The following is an 18,686-nucleotide window of genomic DNA, read 5'->3' on the forward strand; positions in this document are numbered from 1 at the left end:
TCAAAAGAGGAGAGGAGTGGAAAGAAGGAGGCAGAGAGGAATGAGTCAAAGGTAGACGTGGGGAGGTTAAAGTCGCCCAGAACTGTGAGAGGTGAGCCGTCCTCAGGAAAGGAGCTTATCAACCCATGTCAGAGACGCAAACTCGGTCTCAACCTTTAAGTCTTTACTGAAGACTCATCTCTTCAGTGGGTCATATGATTGAGTGTAGTCTGGCCCAGGAGTGGGAAGGTGAACGGAAAGGCTCTGGAGCAACGAACCGCCCTTGCTGTCTCTGCCTGGCCGGTTCCCCTCTTTCCACTGGGATTCTCTGCCTCTAACCCTGTTACGGGGGCTGAGTCACTGGCTTACTGGGGCTCTCTCATGCCGTCCCTGGGGGGGGGTGCGTCACCTGGGTGGGTTCATTCACTGTTGTGGTCAGCCTGTCTGGGTTGGCGCCCCCCCCTTGGGTTGTGCCGTGGCGGAGATCTTTGTGGGCTATACTCGGCCTTGTCTCAGGATGGTAAGTTGGTGGTTGAAGATATCCCTCTAGTGGTGTGGGGGCTGTGCTTTGGCAAAGTGGGTGGGGTTATATCCTTCCTGTTTGGCCCTGTCCGGGGGTGTACTCGGATGGGGCCACAGTGTCTCCTGACCCCTCCTGTCTCAGCCTCCAGTATTTATGCTGCAGTAGTTTATGTGTCGGGGGGCTAGGGTCAGTTTGTTATATCTGGAGTACTTCTCCTGTCCTATTCGGTGTCCTGTGTGAATCTAAGTGTGCGTTCTCTAATTCTCTCCTTCTCTCTTTCTTTCTCTCTCTCAGAGGACCTGAGCCCTAGGACCATGCCCCAGGACTACCTGACATGATGACTCCTTGCTGTCCCCAGTCCACCTGGCCATGCTGCTGCTCCAGTTTCAACTGGCCTGGGCCCTAGGACCATGTCCCAGGACTACCTGACATGATGACTCCTTGCTGTCCCCAGTCCACCTGACTGTGCTGCTACTCCAGTTTCAACTGTTCTGCCTTATTATTATAATCTCCACCCGGCACAGCCAGAAGAGGACTGGCCACCCCACATATGCTCTCTCTAATTCTCTCTTTCTTTCTATCTCTCGGAGGACCTGAGCCCTAGGACCGTGCCCCAGGACTACCTGACATGATGACTCCTTGCTGTCCCCAGTCCACCTGACTGTGCTGCTACTCCAGTTTCAACTATTCTGCCTTATTATTATTCGACCATGCTGGTCATTTATGAACATTTGAACATCTTGGTCATGTTCTGTTATAATCTCTACCCGGCACAGCCAGAAGAGGACTGGCCACCCCACATAGCCTGGTTCCTCTCTAGGTTTCTTCCTAGGTTTTGGCCTTTCTAGGGAGTTTTTCCTAGCCACCGTGCTTTTACACCTGCATTGTTTGCTGTTTGGGGTTTTAGGCTGGGTTTCTGTACAGCACTTTGAGATATCAGCTGATGTACGAAGGGCTATATAAATAAATTTGATTTGATTTGATGATCAAGGCATCAAGCTCATTGATGAACTCTCCGAGGGAACCTGGAGGGCGATAAATGATAAGGATGTTAAGCTTGAAAGGGCTGGTAACTGTGACAGCATGGAATTCAAAGGAGGCGATAGACAGATGGGTAAGGGGAGAAAGAGAGAATGACCACTTGGGAGAGATGAGGATCCCGGTGCCACCACCCCGCTGACCAGAAGCTCTCGGGGTGTGCGAGAACACGTGGGCGGACGAAGAGAGAGCAGTAGGAGTAGCGGTGTTGTCTGTGGTGATCCATGTTTCCGTCAGTGCCAAGAAGTCGAGGGACTGGAGGGAGGCCTGGGCTGAGATGAACTCTGCCTTGTTGGCCGCAGATCGGCAGTTCCAGAGGCTACCGGAGACCTGGAACTCCACGTGGGTCGTGCGCTGGGACCACCAGATTAGGGTGGCGCGGCCACGCGGTGTGGAGCGTTTGTATGGTCTGTGCAGAGAGGAGAGAACAGGGATAGACAGACACATAGTTGACAGGCTAGAGAAGAGGCTACGCTAATGCAAAGGAGATTGGAATGACAAGTGGACTACACGTCTCGAATGTTCAGAAAGTTAAGCTTACGTAGCAAGAATCTAATTGACTAAAATGATTAAAATGATACAGTACTGCTGAGGTAGGCTAGCTGGCAGTGGCTGCGTTGTTGACTTTGTAGGCTAGCTGGCAGTGGCTGCGTTGTTGACACTACACTAATCAAGTCGTTCCGTTGAGTGTAAAGTTTCTACAATGCTGCTATTCGGGGGCTAGCTGGCTAGCTAGCAGTGTTGATTACGTTACGTTGCGTTAAAAGAACGACAATAGCTGGCTAGCTAACCTAGAAAATCGCTCTAGACTACACAATTATCTTTGAAACAAAGACGGCTATGTAGCTAGCTATGTAGCTAGCTACGATCAAACAAATCACACCGTTGGGACTGTAATGAAATGAAATGAAATGAAAATGTGATACTACCTGTGGAGCGAAGCGGAATGCGACCGGAATGCGAAAGTTCTATTCAGTAGACGTTGGCTACACTTATCATCATTTGGTTTTAGTCCAGAGAGGCTAGAGAAGTGATCTACATTTTCAATGAGATCATGCAGGGTTCCAGATTGCAAATGAAAGAGTAAACTTGAGTCATCGGCATACATTGACACATTTGTTTGAAAGCCTTGGATTTATGACCACTTGATGTTCCGTTCTTTGTCAACAACAAACGGCACCGTTCATCTCTTCATTCACAAGACAAGTGTGCGTGCCTGTGTGTGCGTGTGAAAGTATGAGTGTCAGAGAGAGAGAGAGAGAGAGAGAGAGAGAGAGACACCATTAGGAACTTGTCAGTAACATTCCCCCTCCGGCCGCTCTACCACCAATATTTCAATGACAACAACTCAATCCATCCACTAATTCAAGGTCATATTCACACAGAGTTCATGATCACCTAGACACATTTATAATAATCTACACAGTTACACAATATAGACACATCATAAACTGGGACATCACTTAGCCTGGGGTTAGAGAAGATGACTAGAGACGAGTGACTGATGAGTGAGGGTTACTGGTGAAAATCAAGGGTAAGAGGGAATATATCAGTCTACAATGTGAAGCAGCAGCTGGAAGTTACTCCAATTATATTACTGTAAAGAAACCTAAGCAGCTGTCACATTCTACATGTCACGTCCTGACCTTAGTTCCTTTTTTATGTCTCTATTTTAGTTTGGTCAGGGCGTGAGTTGGGGTGGGCATTCTATGTTTGTTCTATGTGTTCTATGTGTTTGGCCTGGTATGGTTCCCAATTAGAGGCAGCTGTCAATCATTGTCTCTGATTGAGAACCATACTTAGGTAGCCTGTTCCCACCTGGTGTTTGTGGGTAGTTATTTTCTGTGTGTTCCACACAGAACTGTTTCGTTTTCATTTTGTGTAGTGTTCAGTTTTAATTAAAAAATATGACGAACACTTACCACGCTGCGTATTGGTCCGATTCTTAGAGACTTCCTCAGACAAAGAGGAGATTTGTTACACTACAACCTTTAAAGCAGGAATCCGCAGGTTGTGGTCGACTCTATACCGCCCCAAAACTTACAGTGGGGCAAAAAAATATTTAGTCAGCCACCAATTGTGCAAGTTCTCCCACTTCTCCCACACCCAGAGGCCTGTAATTTTCATCATAGGTACACTTCAACTATGAAAGACAAAATGAGATTTTTTTTCACTCCAGAAAAGCGCATTGTAGGATTTTTAATGAATTTGTTTGCAAATTATGGTGGAAAATAAGTATTTGGTCAATAACATAAGTGTATCTCAATACTTTGTTATATAACCTTTGTTGGCAATGACAGAGTTCAAACGATTTCTGTAAGTCTTCACAAGGTTTTCACACACTGTTGCTGGTATTTTGGCCCATTCCTCCATGCAGATCTCCTCTAGAGCCGTGATGTTTTGGGGCTGTTGCTGGGCAACACGGACTTTCAACTCCCTCCAAAGATTTTCTAAGGGGTTGAGATCTGGAGACTGGTTAGGCCACTCCAGGACCTTGAAATGCTTCTTGCGAAGCCACTCCTTCGTTGCCCGGGCGGTGTGTTTGGGATCTTTGTCATGCTGAAAGACCCAGCCACGTTTCATCTTCAATGCCCTTGCTGATGGAAGGAGGTTTTCACTCAAAATCTCACGATACATGGCCCCATTCATTCTTTCCTTTACACGGATCAGTCGTCCTGGTCCCTTTGCAGAAAAACAGCCCCAAAGCATGATGTTTCCACCCCCATGCTTCACAGTAGGTATGGTGTTCTTTGGATGCAACTCAGCATTCTTTGTCCTCCAAACACGACGAGTTGAGTTTTTACCAAAAAGTTATATTTTGGTATCATCTGACCATATGACATTCTCCCAATCTGCTTCTGGATCATCCAAATGCTCTCTAGCAAACTTCAGACGGGCCTGGACATGTACTGGCTTAAGCAGGGGGACACGTCTGGCACTGCAGGATTTTAGTCCCTGGCGGCGTAGTGTGTTACTGATGGTAGGCTTTGTTACTTTGGTCCCAGCTCTCTGCAGGTCATTCACTAGGTCCCCCCGTGTGGTTCTGGGATTTTTGCTCACCGTTCTTGTGATCATTTTGATCCTACAGGGTGAGATCTTGCGTGGAGCCCCAGATCGAGGGAGATAATCATTGGTCTTGTATGTCTTCCATTTCCTAATAATTGCTCCCACAGTTGATTATTTCAAACCAAGCTGCTTACCTATTGCAGATTCAGTCTTCCCATCCTGGTGCAGGTCTACAATTTTGTTTCTGGTGTTCTTTGACAGCTCTTTGGTCTTGGCCCGCCTCCCTACCACTGAGGAAGTACAGTTCCCGCTCAGCCCAGTCAAAACTGTTCGCTGCTCTGGCCCCCCAATGGTGGAACAAACTCCCTCACGACGCCAGGACAGCGGAGTCAATCACCACCTTCCGGAGACACCTGAAACCCCACCTCTTTAAGGAATACCTAGGATAGGATAAAGTAATCCTTCTCACCCCCCCCCCCTTAAAAGACTTAGATGCACTATTGTAAAGTGGCTGTTCCACTGGATGTCATAAGGTGAAAGCACCAATTTGTAAGTCGCTCTGGATAAGAGCGTCTGCTAAATGACTTAAATGTAAATGTAAATGTGGCCATAGTGGAGTTTGGAGTGTGACTGTTTAAGGTTGTGGACAGGTGTCTTTTATACTGATAACAAGTTCAAACAGGTTCCATTAATACAGGTAACGAGTGGAGGACAGAGGAGCCTCTTAAAGAAGAAGTTACATTTCTGTGAGAGCCAGAAATCTTGCTTGTTTGTAGGTGACCAAATACTTGTTTTCCACCATAATTTGCAAATAAATTCATGAAAAATCCTACAATGTGATTTTCTGGATTTTTTTTCTCATTTTGTCTCTCATAGTTGAAGTGTACCTATGAAGAAAATTACAGGCCTCTCTCATATTTTTAAGTGGGAGAACTTGCACAATTGGTGGCTGACTAAATACTTTTTTGCCCCACTGTATGTAGTATTTTCACTTTGAACAAAAACAAAGGGGTTGAGCCCTGAGCTGCCTTGACCTGGCTTTCTGGGCAAGCTGTGTCTTTGCGCTAATCCTGCCTACTCAAATGAAAGTGTAAGTCACTTGCAGCCTAATGTTACAGCCACCATAAGCAATTAGAACAGATAAAGCCAGCAAGCATCATTCTCGGTTCTTGGACCTGAATCAACTTGACCTCAAAAGAGAAAAAGAGGCAAGAAAAAGACTGCTCAAGCCCAATCCAGAAACCAGATAAATATTGGGATTCATTTTGAAAGGTGGAAGAGTGACAGTGAAATGGCCACCATTCTCATGGACTAGTAACATTATGTAAGTGTTGGGTTGCATTTTTAGCCTGCTAGCTACATTAGCTGCTAAACTTAGTGTGTTCAATGTTCAAGCTAACTAACACAGGTACTTAGCCAGCTAGCTAATATCTTCTGTGTTCGGACTATTTTGTACTCAAAGGAATCTAATGATACCATCATCTAGCTAGCTACACTGTATAAACCCCACAAGATGCCCAATGCCTTTATTTCAACTAGCTAGCATTAGCTAGCTATAGTTTGTAGATGATAATGCTAGCTAGCTAGGTGGTCGACAGCATCTTCAGCCCAGGCCAGGACCACCCCCCAAAAATGCATCTAGCTATAAAATTTGGTACAGTAACATCATACAAACTTATATTTCTCAGGGAGATACTGGTGGAGACTGATTTCAAGGGAACCTGAGGCTGTACAAGAAATGTAAGTCCCACAAAAAAAATGCAACAAAACGCTAATGCATAAGCCTTTACTTTGTAACTCAGAAACGTATTACCATGTCTGCCTGCCAGTTGAAAATCTTTGCCAGTGTGTGTGTGGGCTACCTAAATTATTTCGTCTCCAACCCCTGGTTTCCTGTTTTCCCAATGTCAACCTATACTGCAAAGGATAGTTTGGACCTGTTGGATGGAGGAAACAGTCAGCCTTAGGTGATGATGATGAACATCCGAAAACTACACTACACAAAGCTACACTACCTGCATTGCTATCAGCAGTGTCCATGTGACGTTTTACCTGCTACACCAAAAACCAACCAAATTAACTTAATTTGTCATCATTTCAATTCACAAGTACATGCGTGCGTGAGCCATTGAGAATTGCACCTCTGGAGCAGGGCCGTAAGGATGCATTGGAGATTCGCTGTCATACCGACTCTGACCTAGTAGGGGTGAAAGGTGGGAACTAGGAGCAGTACATAACAGTTTGTGGCCTGGAGGTGTGAGACCTGGCAACAGGGTCGTCATTCCAAGCTGCTGTGTGTGGCGAGTACTGGCCACCTGTGATTGGCTGGGGCACCACGTAGGCTTTTTTCCTGGGAGCTGGTAGCTAGCTGCATATGTTCTGTATGTGTTTTATTTAAGTTCTACAAGTGTTCAGTTGTCATTGTAATTATCCCTTTTTTGTTGTTGACAAAAGTCACTTTTACCTTGTAAAGTTTATAATTGTAAATTATGTGGATTTTTTACAGAACAGATATTCATGTGGTCAGTTTTTTGTTGTTGCAGTAAGTAGACCTAGTCATCCATGGTTCTGTTACTCCGTAAATGTTGACGCTGATGGGAGAGAAAAAAATCATATAACTTAAATGTATTGAAATCACTTATTAGCGCAGGTGTCAATGGCCTTTCCAAACCAAGTTTTCATAGAATTGATTTGAACTCAATGTAATTGTATATTAATATCTCAAGTTTTATACGGAAAAGGAAAAAAAATTATAACGACCATAATTGTCTGTCATTCTGGATGAACCAACGTTTCCTGCCAAGCCCTTTGCACTGATGTTTACATTTACATTTGAGTCATTTAGCAGACGCATTTATCCAGAGCGACTTATAGTTCATCTTAAGATAGCTAGGCGGGACAACCACATATCACAGTCATATTAAGTACATTTTTCATCAATAAAGTAGCTATCAGCAAAGTCAGAGCTATTAAAGAGGGGGGGAAAGTCCATTGCTAGTGTTAGTTCGTTCACAAAAGGTTTTGGGGTGGGGGGGGGACTTTTGCTTGGTTGGTAGTGGGACAGGAGGGTTGAGTCTGAATCTTTGGGGGTTGTTGGCACCATGTGGGAAAACGTAAAACATATTGTTTCTTCAATAGTACATGGTACAATGCAATGGCATATTCCCATATACACCCCACCGTATCCTGTGCATATGCCAAAATAAACATAGATTTTGATTTGATAACAGAATATTGATGGAATAGGAATAAATTATAGTCAGAACGTACGCAACGTTTAGGAATTTAACCAATAACTCACCATCAATGAATTGATGGTTGGTAACATACTGGCCATGGTCTCACCTGAGAAAGATGATCAATCAATCAATCAATCAATCAATCAATCAATCAATCAAATGTATTTATGAAGCCTTTTTTACATCAGCAGATGTCACAAAGTGCTATATAGAAACCCATCCTAAAACCCCAAACAGCAAAATATGCAGATGTAGAAGCACGGTGGCTAGGAAAAACTCCCTAGAAAGGCAGGAACCTAGGAAGAAACCTAGAGAGGAACCAGGCTATGAGGGGTGGCCAGTCCTCTTCTGGCTGTGCTTGGGTGGATATTATAACAGAACATGGCCAAGATGTTCAAATGTTCATAGGTGACCAGCAGGGTCAAATAATAATAATCACAGTGGTTGTAGAATGTGCAACAGGTCAGCACCTCAGGAGTAATAGCCGAACATAGACGAACATTCAGAGTTCGAGACAATTTGTAAGTCGCTCTGGATAAGAGCGTCTGCTAAATGACTTAAATGTAAATGTAAATGAGACAGCAGGAGCGGTAGAGAGAGAGAATAGAAAACAGCAGGTCTGGGACAGGGTAGCATGTGGGTGACATACTAACCATGGCCTCAACTGAGAGGGACAGGGCTCGACACTGACCTTTTTTTACAAGGAGCGTGTGTGCGCCTACATTGAAAAATATTTGAGGCAACAAGCTGTTTTCTTTGTAGTGATAGTGAAGCATGACTATCATGAATCTGAGTTCAGTGTCTCCATGGCACCCAGGGGCTGCGGTACAGTGAAGTAATCAATGCAACAATTATCATCTGGGGGATTTTTGTTGCACTGGTGCTCCTAAATGTAAATTCCAAGTTGCACAGCAAAATATTTTGGCACATATGCAATTCAAATGGTTGAACTGTAGAGCCCTGGGAGAGGAGGTATGTACAGACATACTGGCCATGGTCTCACTTGAGAGAGAGAGAAAGTAGGTGATGTAACAGCCATGGTCTCACCTGAGAGAAAGGAGGTATGTAAAATACTGGCCATGGTCTCACCTGAGAGAGAGGAGGTAACAATCAATCAATCAAATGTATTTATAAAGCCCTTTGTACATCAGCAGATGTCACAAAGTGCTATATAGAAACCCAGCCTAAAACCCCAAACAGCAAGCAATGCAGATGTAGAAGCACGGTGGCTAGGAAACACTCCCTAGAAAGGCAGGAACCTAGGAAGAAACCTAGAGAAGAACCAGACAACTATTTTTGGTTGATTACCACCAAATAATTAATGAATCTCAAAGCATAACAGAAAATGAATAAAGCATTTCTTACTTATCTTTCGGTGTTATGGTTTGCACAACCACAACTTTTTCCACAAAATCAGACGGTCTCCACCATTATCTATACCAAATTATATAGCTAGATGCGTTTTCTTGGGGTGGTCCTGGGCTGAAAATGCTCTCAAAAATAGAATCTACAAATGAAACACACTATCATGTCAACTATCTGAATATCTAGATTTAGCTTGCTAATGTTAGCTGGTTGAAATAAAGGCTTTGGGCATCATGTTGGATTTATACAGTGTTGCTATCGTTAGATTCCTCTGAGTACAAAACAGTCAGAATACAGAAGATGTTAGCTAGCTAAGTAGCCGTGTTAGCTAGCTTGAACATTGAACACACTAAAGTTAGCAGCTAACATAGCTAGCAGGCTAAAACTCAACCCAACACGTTACCAGTTCCTGAGAACGGTGGCCACTTAGTCATCACTCTTCCACCTTTAAAAATGAATGACAATGTTTATCCGGTTTCTGGATTGCTCATGAGCACTCTTTTCCTCTTTTGGGATCGAACTGATTCAGGTTCAAGAACCGAGAATGATGCTTGTTGGCTTCAACTGCTCTGTGTGTTTCTGGCAGTGGTAACGTTATGTTGTAAGTGACCGTCACTTTCTCTCCAGCTCTGGGGCAGCAGGGTCATTCATTAGGCAGGATTAGCATAAAGACACTCCTTTCCCATGAAGGCAAAGTGAAAACATTACACAAGAAGTAGGGCGGCATAGCGTCGACCACGACCTGCGGATTCCTTCTTTAATGATCTGATCTGAACCACTGCTGTGATACTCTACACATCAGAGACACCAGCTCCTCTGGCCGTGTGTGTGCGCGCGCGCGTGTGTGTGTGTGTGTGTGTGCATATGTTTGGGTATGTGTGAACAGTCAGAACAGTCTGCTCTCAAGGAACGCTATTAACTACAATCTAGATCAGTACACCCAGCTCCCAGCCCCCAGTCTTGTGTGCGTGTGCTATTGTGTGCGTGTTTGTGTCAAGTGTGTGTCCGGGGATGGAGCTATCATGTCTCTAATCTTTGCCTGAGGCTCTGTCACTGCCCTGAGACTCTCTCCTTCTTTCCCTCCATTATCCATCTTTCACTCCACTATCTCACTCTCGCTTTGGGGGAAGAGGGAGAGGAGGTTGATATGAATTAAATTAGGTTTGGGATTACAGACACTCGGGCATGCATGCATGCTCGCAAACACACTTACGATCACACACATACATGCACACACAACACAAATAGTTTTATTTCTCCTAGAGGCATATTTTTCTGTTCCTCCAACCCAGAGAGTAATTATGTATGAATGTATCCTGAAGTATCCTGAAGAACAGTAAAGACATGTTGGACCTCTTGCAACCGGATATCTGTGTGTGCGCACTTGTGTCTTTTTGGCACATTGGCTATGGAGAGCGTGATCACACAGTTGTCCAGAACCGTTGATGCTCTCATGCATGCTTCAGTGTTGCTTGCCTCAAAGCGAGCACAGAAGTTGAGTAGCATCTGCTCGTGTCACTAGGAAGCTCGCAGCTGTGCTTCCTTTTGTAGTCCTTAATAGTTTGCAAGCCCTGCCGCATCCAATGAGTGTCGGAGCCGATGTAGTACGATTCAATCTTAGTCCTGTATTTTAGCTCTTTGCCTGTTTGATGGTTCGTCGGAGGGCATAGCAGGATTTCTTATAAGCGTCCGTATTAGAGTCCCGCTCCTTGAAAGCGGTAGCTCTTCCTTTTAGCTCATTGCGGATGTTGCCTGTAATCCATGGATTCTGGTTGGGGTATGTACATACGGTCACTGTGGGGACGATGCCATCGATGCACTTATTGATGAAGCCAGTGACTGATGTGGTGTACTCATCAGTGCCATCGGAAGAATCCCGGAACATATTCCAGTCTGTGATAGCAAAACAGTTCTGTAGCTTAGCATCTGCATTATCTTACCACTTCCTTATTGAGCGAGTCACTGGTACTTCCTGCTTTAGGTTTTGCTTGTAAGCAGGAATCAGGAGGATAGAGCTATGGTCAGATTTGCTAAATGGAGGGCGAGGGAGAGCTTTGTACGTGTCTCTGTGTGTGGAGTAAAGGTAGTCTCAAAATACATTTAGTCTGGTCGCACTTTTAGAATGCTGGTAGAAATTTGGTAAAACATATTTAAGTTGAGCTGCATTAAAGTCCCCACCCACTTGGACCGCCACCTCTGAATGAGCATTTTCTTGTTTGCTTATGGCCTTATACAGTTCGCTGAGTGCTGTCTGAGTGCCTGCATCGGTTTGTGGTGGTATATAGACAGCTACGAAAAATATAGCTGAAAACTTTCTTGGTAAATAGTGTGGTCTACAGCTTATCATGAGATACTCGACCTCAGGCAAGTTAGATACTTCCTTAACTTCTTAAATTCAAATAAATGTATATAAAAATCAAACTTTCAGTAAATAACACATGTAAGATACTCAATTAAAGCTACACTCGTTGTGAATCCAGCCAACATGTCAGATTTTAAAAAGGCTTTTCGGCGAAAGCATAAGAAGCTATTATCTGAAGATAGCACAACAGTAAACAAAGAGGGTAGCATATTTCACACAAAACGCAGAAATAAAATATAAAATATAAAATATAATATAAAACATGCCTTACCTTTTACGAGCTTCTTTTGTTGGCACTCCAATATGTCCCATAGACATCACAATTGGTCCTTTTGTTCGATTAATTCCATCCATATATATCCAAAATGTCAATTTATTTGGCGCGTTTGATCCAGAAAAAAACAGCTCCCAAAATGCGCAACGTCACTACAAAATATTTCAAAAGTTGCCTATAAACTTTGCCAGAATATTTCAAACTACTTTTGTAACACAACTATAGGTATTTTTAACCGTTAATAATCGATCAAATTGAAGACGGGTCTATCTGTGTTCAATACAGGAACACAACAAACCAAGCTACTTTTCAAGTCTTGCGCAACTCTCAACAGTGTTAAGCAGTTCCTAGTTGGCCCTACTTCTTCATTGCACAAATGAATAACCTCAACCAAATTCCAAAGACTGGTGACATCCAGTGGAAGTGGTAGGAACTGAAGACAAGTTTCTAAGAAATATCGTTTGCCAATGAGAACCCACTGAACAGACAGAGACCTAAAAAATAAATAAAATGGGTTTTGCCTGCTACATAAGTTCTGTTACACTCACAGATATGACTGAGGAGCAGGCCGTTTAATATGGGCACCTTTCATCCAAACTACTCAATACTGCCCCTGCAGCCATAAAAAGTTAACAGGTGTGCCTTGTTAAAAGTTAATTTGTGTAATTTTAAGTTAGAGCCAATCAGTTGTGTTGTGACAAGGTAGGGGTGGTATTCAGAAGATAGCACTATTTGGTAAAAGACCAAGTCCATTATATGTCAAGAACAGCTAAAATAGGCAAAGACAAACGACTGTCCATCATTGCTTTAAGACATGATGTTCAGTCAATCTAGAAAATGTTAATAACTTTTAAAGTTTCTTCAAGTGCAGTCACAAAAACCATTAAGCTCTATGATGAAACTGGCTCTCATGAGGACCACCACAGGAAAGGAAGACCCAGAATTATTTAGAGTTACCTACCTCAGAAATCCACAATTAACTGCACCTCAGATTGCAGCCCAAATAAATCCTTCACAGAGTTCAATTAACAGACACATCTCAACATTAACTGTTCAGAGGAGACTGTATGAATCAAGCCTTCATGGTTGAATGGCTGCAAAGAAACCGCTACCAAAGGACACCAATAAGAAGAAGAGACTTGCCTGGACTAAGAAAAATGAGCAATGGACATTTGACTACTGGAAATCTGTCCTTTGGTTCCAACCGCCGTGTCTTCGTGAGACACAGAGTAGGTGAATGGATGATCTCTGCATATGTGGTTCCCAACGTCCATGGAGGAGAAGGTGTGATGGTGTGGGGGTGCTTTGCTGGAGACACTGTCTGTGGTTTATTTAGAATTCAAGGCACACTTATCCAGCATGGCTACCAAAGCATTCTGCAGCGTTGCGCCATCCCATCTGCTTTGCGCTTAGTGGGACCTCAACCCAATTGAGATGATTTGGGATAAGTTGGACCGCAGAGTGAAGCCAACAAGTGCTCAGCATATGTGGGAACTCCTTCAAGACTGTTGGAAAAGCATTCCAGGTGAAGCTGGATGAGAGAATTCCAAGAGTGTGCAAAGCTGTCATCAAGGCAAAGGGTGCCTACTTTGAAGAATCTAAATCTAAAATAGCAGATTTGTTTAACTCTTTTTTTGGTTACTACATGATTCCATATGTGTTATTTCATGGTTGTGATGTCTTCACTATTATTCTACAATGTAGAAAATAGTAAAAAATTAAGAAAAACCCTGGAATGTGTAGGTCTGTCCAAACTTTTGACTGGAACTGTGTATATTTTACACATATTTAAACCCTGTTATGGGTAGGCACAAAACGACCTGTATACTTCCATTAAACCGGTACGGGTTACCTTTAGACAAGTCCTGACACTTGTGGGAGTCGTAGAGCAAAGTGGAGAACACCATTGTGGTTGTCAGAATCACCATCTTCTACAATGTGGTCACATTAGTTTGTAGCTCAAACGGTTCGGACGCTACTAACAGAAGTTTGCACATCGTTAGTACCAACTTCGGACGAGTCCCCTGACACTTGTGGGGATAGTAGAGCAAGTCGTCGTAATAGTTTTGTAGATCAGACGATACAGACATTTTTTTTTGTTTTGTAGATCAAACCGTTCAGACGATACATCATTTCTTTTGAAAAGTCTGATTTATAGGATGTCTTTTGGTCTGACAAACACAACTCTAGCTCTGCCACCTTTGACCACAGATGCTGAAGTTAAACACATGTGGTGGACTGAGACACATCCAATGCAAAAAAAAACTGATAAACTGACTGATTTTTATGGGGACAACGCACCAATCGACTGTAGAGATTTATTAAGAACATGTAACTGATGATAAATGCAGTCTGTAATTACAGAGGTGTAACAATATAGACTTGCTACCGTGGTTGTTACAAATGAGCAAGTTTCCACTAAATTCACCAATTTAGTGTTTTGTTTCTTCTCAGCTGCAGCCAATTCAGTAGCAGCTGTCAGAAGATTGCAATCTCTCGTGAACAGATACGCCGGGTGTCCAAGATTAGAAAGGTTGAAGGCTAAATAGCCTCTAATTACTTACCCGTGAATGTGCAGTTGCCCGCCAAAACAGTGTATCATCTGGGCTAACTTGGTTGAGTTTACAAAAACAAATCAGATATAGGTCAACCTCACTAACTGGGGTCTACAGTACGGGTGTCATCCCCGATGTTTATATATATATAATTTTGACTTATAAGTAACGTGTATGTTGCCCTTTATGACAATCTGAACCTCCTTGCAATCCAAGTGGAAGGATAAACCCACTTCTGCACCATAGAGTACATGTACTATCTTGCATAAGTAAATGCTAGGTGTTGTGTAAGTGCTAGGTGTTACACAGGATTTTGCAAAGAAAAATGAAGTCTATCTTGAGGGGTACTTACTTGTAATGGTTGTGTAGCTACATGATACGTTATTTACATATACAGTTACATGTGAGCAATTACCATGGACTTACTTATTAATCATTACCAAGTGAAAACAAACAAAAGATGAACTTCTACTGTAGTCAACTTTATTGCAACATGTAAAAAGATCTTATATTTCTTACAAAATAATGATTTTTATTGTTGGATTATTCATTTGGTTAATTAGAATGAACAAAGATATAGGCCTACTCAATACCATAAAACGTCTATTTTAGTGGTGACTCAAATCTGCTGCCTATATGGTGAGTAGCCTAGCTAACACACACTTGGGTAGGCATAATCAAATGTTTTATTTTATTTAACTAGGCAAGGCAGTTAAAGACCAAATTCTTATTTACAATGACAGCCTAGGGACAGTGGGTTAACTGCCTTGTTCAGGGGCAGAACAACAGATTTGTACCTTGTCAGCTCAGGGATTTGACATATCAACCTTCCGGTTACTGGCCCAACGCTCTAACCACTAGGCTACCTGCCTGCCGCTACCTGCTGCCCCACATGTGGAGTATCTACAGCAGTGCATGGTGAATGGTGGCATGAGCCCTTGTTTCTCTGACACATATTCTATTAACCTCACCATGCAGATTTAAAAAAAATGTTGTGCCAAATAATCAGTGACCCTGTACCTATATAAGACTCTCTGAATGAGAGTGCCAGCTGAAATGAGTACAACGTAAAGTGATTAGGTTTTGTGGCCATTTAGCTAGTTGACATAAACTCTAGTGTGTAGTGTAGCTAGTGGGCAGGTAGTCATAGCTACAGTCAGACTGCTAGCCTGTAGCTAGTGGGCATGTAGTCATGCAGTAGCTGCAGTCAGACTGGTAGCCTGTAGCTAGTGGGCATGTAGTCACAGCTACAGTCAGACTGCTAGCCTGTAGCTAGTGGGCATGTAGTCATGCAGTAGCTGCAGTCAGACTGGTAGCCTGTAGCTAGTGGTCATGTAGTCACAGCTACAGTCAGACTGCTAGCCTGTAGCTAGTGGGCATGTAGTCATGCAGTAGCTGCAGTCAGACTGGTAGCCTGTAGCTAGTGGGCATGTAGTCATAGCTACAGTCAGACTGCTAGCCTGTAGCTAGTGGGCATGTAGTCATGCAGTAGCTGCAGTCAGACTGGTAGCCTGTAGCTAGTGGGCATGTAGTCATGCAGTAGCTGCAGTCAGACTGGTAGCCTGTAGCTAGTGGGCATGTAGTCATGCAGTAGCTACAGTCAGACTGGTAGCCTGTAGCTAGTGGGCATGTAGTCATAGCTACAGTCAGACTGCTAGCCTGTAGCTAGTGGGCATGTAGTCATGCAGTAGCTGCAGTCAGACTGGTAGCCTGTAGCTAGTGGGCATGTAGTCATGCAGTAGCTACAGTCAGACTGGTAGCCTGTAGCTAGTGGGCATGTAGTCATGCAGTAGCTGCAGTCAGACTGGTAGCCTGTAGCTAGTGGGCATGTAGTCATGCAGTAGCTGCAGTCAGACTGGTAGCCTGTAGCTAGTGGGCATGTAGTCATGCAGTAGCTGCAGTCAGACTGGTAGCCTGTAGCTAGTGGGCATGTAGTCATGCAGTAGCTGCAGTCAGACGGGTAGCCTGTAGCTAGTGGGCATGTAGTCATGCAGTAGCTGCAGTCAGACTGGTAGCCTGTAGCTAGTGGGCATGTAGTCATGCAGTAGCTGCAGTCAGACTGGTAGCCTGTAGCTAGTGGGCATGTAGTCATGCAGTAGCTGCAGTCAGACTGGTAGCCTGTAGCTAGTGGGCATGTAGTCATGCAGTAGCTGCAGTCAGACTGCTAGCCTGTAGCTAGTGGGCATGTAGTCATGCAGTAGCTGCAGTCAGACTGCTAGCCTGTAGCTAGTGGGCATATAGTCACAGCTACAGACTGCTAGCCTGTAGCTAGTGGGCATGTAGTCATGCAGTAGCTGCAGTCAGACTGGTAGCCTGTAGCTAGTGGGCATGTAGTCATAGCTACAGTCAGACTGCTAGCCTGTAGCTAGTGGGCATGTAGTCATGCAGTAGCTGCAGTCAGACTGGTAGCCTGTAGCTAGTGGGCATGTAGTCATGCAGTAGCTGCAGTCAGACTGGTAGCCTGTAGCTAGTGGGCATGTAGTCATGCAGTAGCTACAGTCAGACTGGTAGCCTGTAGCTAGTGGGCATGTAGTCATAGCTACAGTCAGACTGCTAGCCTGTAGCTAGTGGGCATGTAGTCATGCAGTAGCTGCAGTCAGACTGGTAGCCTGTAGCTAGTGGGCATGTAGTCATGCAGTAGCTACAGTCAGACTGGTAGCCTGTAGCTAGTGGGCATGTAGTCATGCAGTAGCTGCAGTCAGACTGCTAGCCTGTAGCTAGTGGGCATGTAGTTATGCAGTAGCTGCAGTCAGACTGCTAGCCTGTAGCTAGTGGGCATGTAGTCATGCAGTAGCTGCAGTCAGACTGGTAGCCTGTAGCTAGTGGGCATGTAGTCATGCAGTAGCTGCAGTCAGACTGGTAGCCTGTAGCTAGTGGGCATGTAGTCATGCAGTAGCTGCAGTCAGACTGGTAGCCTGTAGCTAGTGGGAATGTAGTCATGCAGTAGCTGCAGTCAGACTGGTAGCCTGTAGCTAGTGGGCATGTAGTCATGCAGTAGCTGCAGTCAGACTGGTAGCCTGTAGCTAGTGGGCATGTAGTCATGCAGTAGCTGCAGTCAGACTGCTAGCCTGTAGCTAGTGGGCATGTAGTCATGCAGTAGCTGCAGTCAGACTGCTAGCCTGTAGCTAGTGGGCATGTAGTCACAGCTACAGACTGCTAGCCTGTAGCTAGTGGGCATGTAGTCATGCAGTAGCTGCAGTCAGACTGGTAGCCTGTAGCTAGTGGGCATGTAGTCACAGCTACAGACTGCTAGCCTGTAGCTAGTGGGCATGTAGTCATGCAGTAGCTGCAGTCAGACTGGTAGCCTGTAGCTAGTGGGCATGTAGTCACAGCTACAGTCAGACTGCTAGCCTGTAGCTAGTGGGCATGTAGTCATGCAGTAGCTGCAGTCAGACTGGTAGCCTGTAGCTAGTGGTCATGTAGTCACAGCTACAGTCAGACTGCTAGCCTGTAGCTAGTGGGCATGTAGTCATGCAGTAGCTGCAGTCAGACTGGTAGCCTGTAGCTAGTGGGCATGTAGTCATAGCTACAGTCAGACTGCTAGCCTGTAGCTAGTGGGCATGTAGTCATGCAGTAGCTGCAGTCAGACTGGTAGCCTGTAGCTAGTGGGCATGTAGTCATGCAGTAGCTGCAGTCAGACTGGTAGCCTGTAGCTAGTGGGCATGTAGTCATGCAGTAGCTACAGTCAGACTGGTAGCCTGTAGCTAGTGGGCATGTAGTCATAGCTACAGTCAGACTGCTAGCCTGTAGCTAGTGGGCATGTAGTCATGCAGTAGCTGCAGTCAGACTGGTAGCCTGTAGCTAGTGGGCATGTAGTCATGCAGTAGCTACAGTCAGACTGGTAGCCTGTAGCTAGTGGGCATGTAGTCATGCAGTAGCTGCAGTCAGACTGCTAGCCTGTAGCTAGTGGGCATGTAGTTATGCAGTAGCTGCAGTCAGACTGGTAGCCTGTAGCTAGTGGGCATGTAGTCATGCAGTAGCTGCAGTCAGACTGGTAGCCTGTAGCTAGTGGGCATGTAGTCATGCAGTAGCTGCAGTCAGACGGGTAGCCTGTAGCTAGTGGGCATGTAGTCATGCAGTAGCTGCAGTCAGACTGGTAGCCTGTAGCTAGTGGGCATGTAGTCATGCAGTAGCTGCAGTCAGACTGGTAGCCTGTAGCTAGTGGGCATGTAGTCATGCAGTAGCTGCAGTCAGACTGCTAGCCTGTAGCTAGTGGGCATGTAGTCATGCAGTAGCTGCAGTCAGACTGCTAGCCTGTAGCTAGTGGGCATATAGTCACAGCTACAGACTGCTAGCCTGTAGCTAGTGGGCATGTAGTCATGCAGTAGCTGCAGTTAGACTGGTA

Source organism: Oncorhynchus nerka, linkage group LG19, assembly GCF_034236695.1.
Source record: "Oncorhynchus nerka isolate Pitt River linkage group LG19, Oner_Uvic_2.0, whole genome shotgun sequence".
In the NCBI taxonomy this organism is placed as follows: Eukaryota; Metazoa; Chordata; class Actinopteri; order Salmoniformes; family Salmonidae; genus Oncorhynchus; species Oncorhynchus nerka.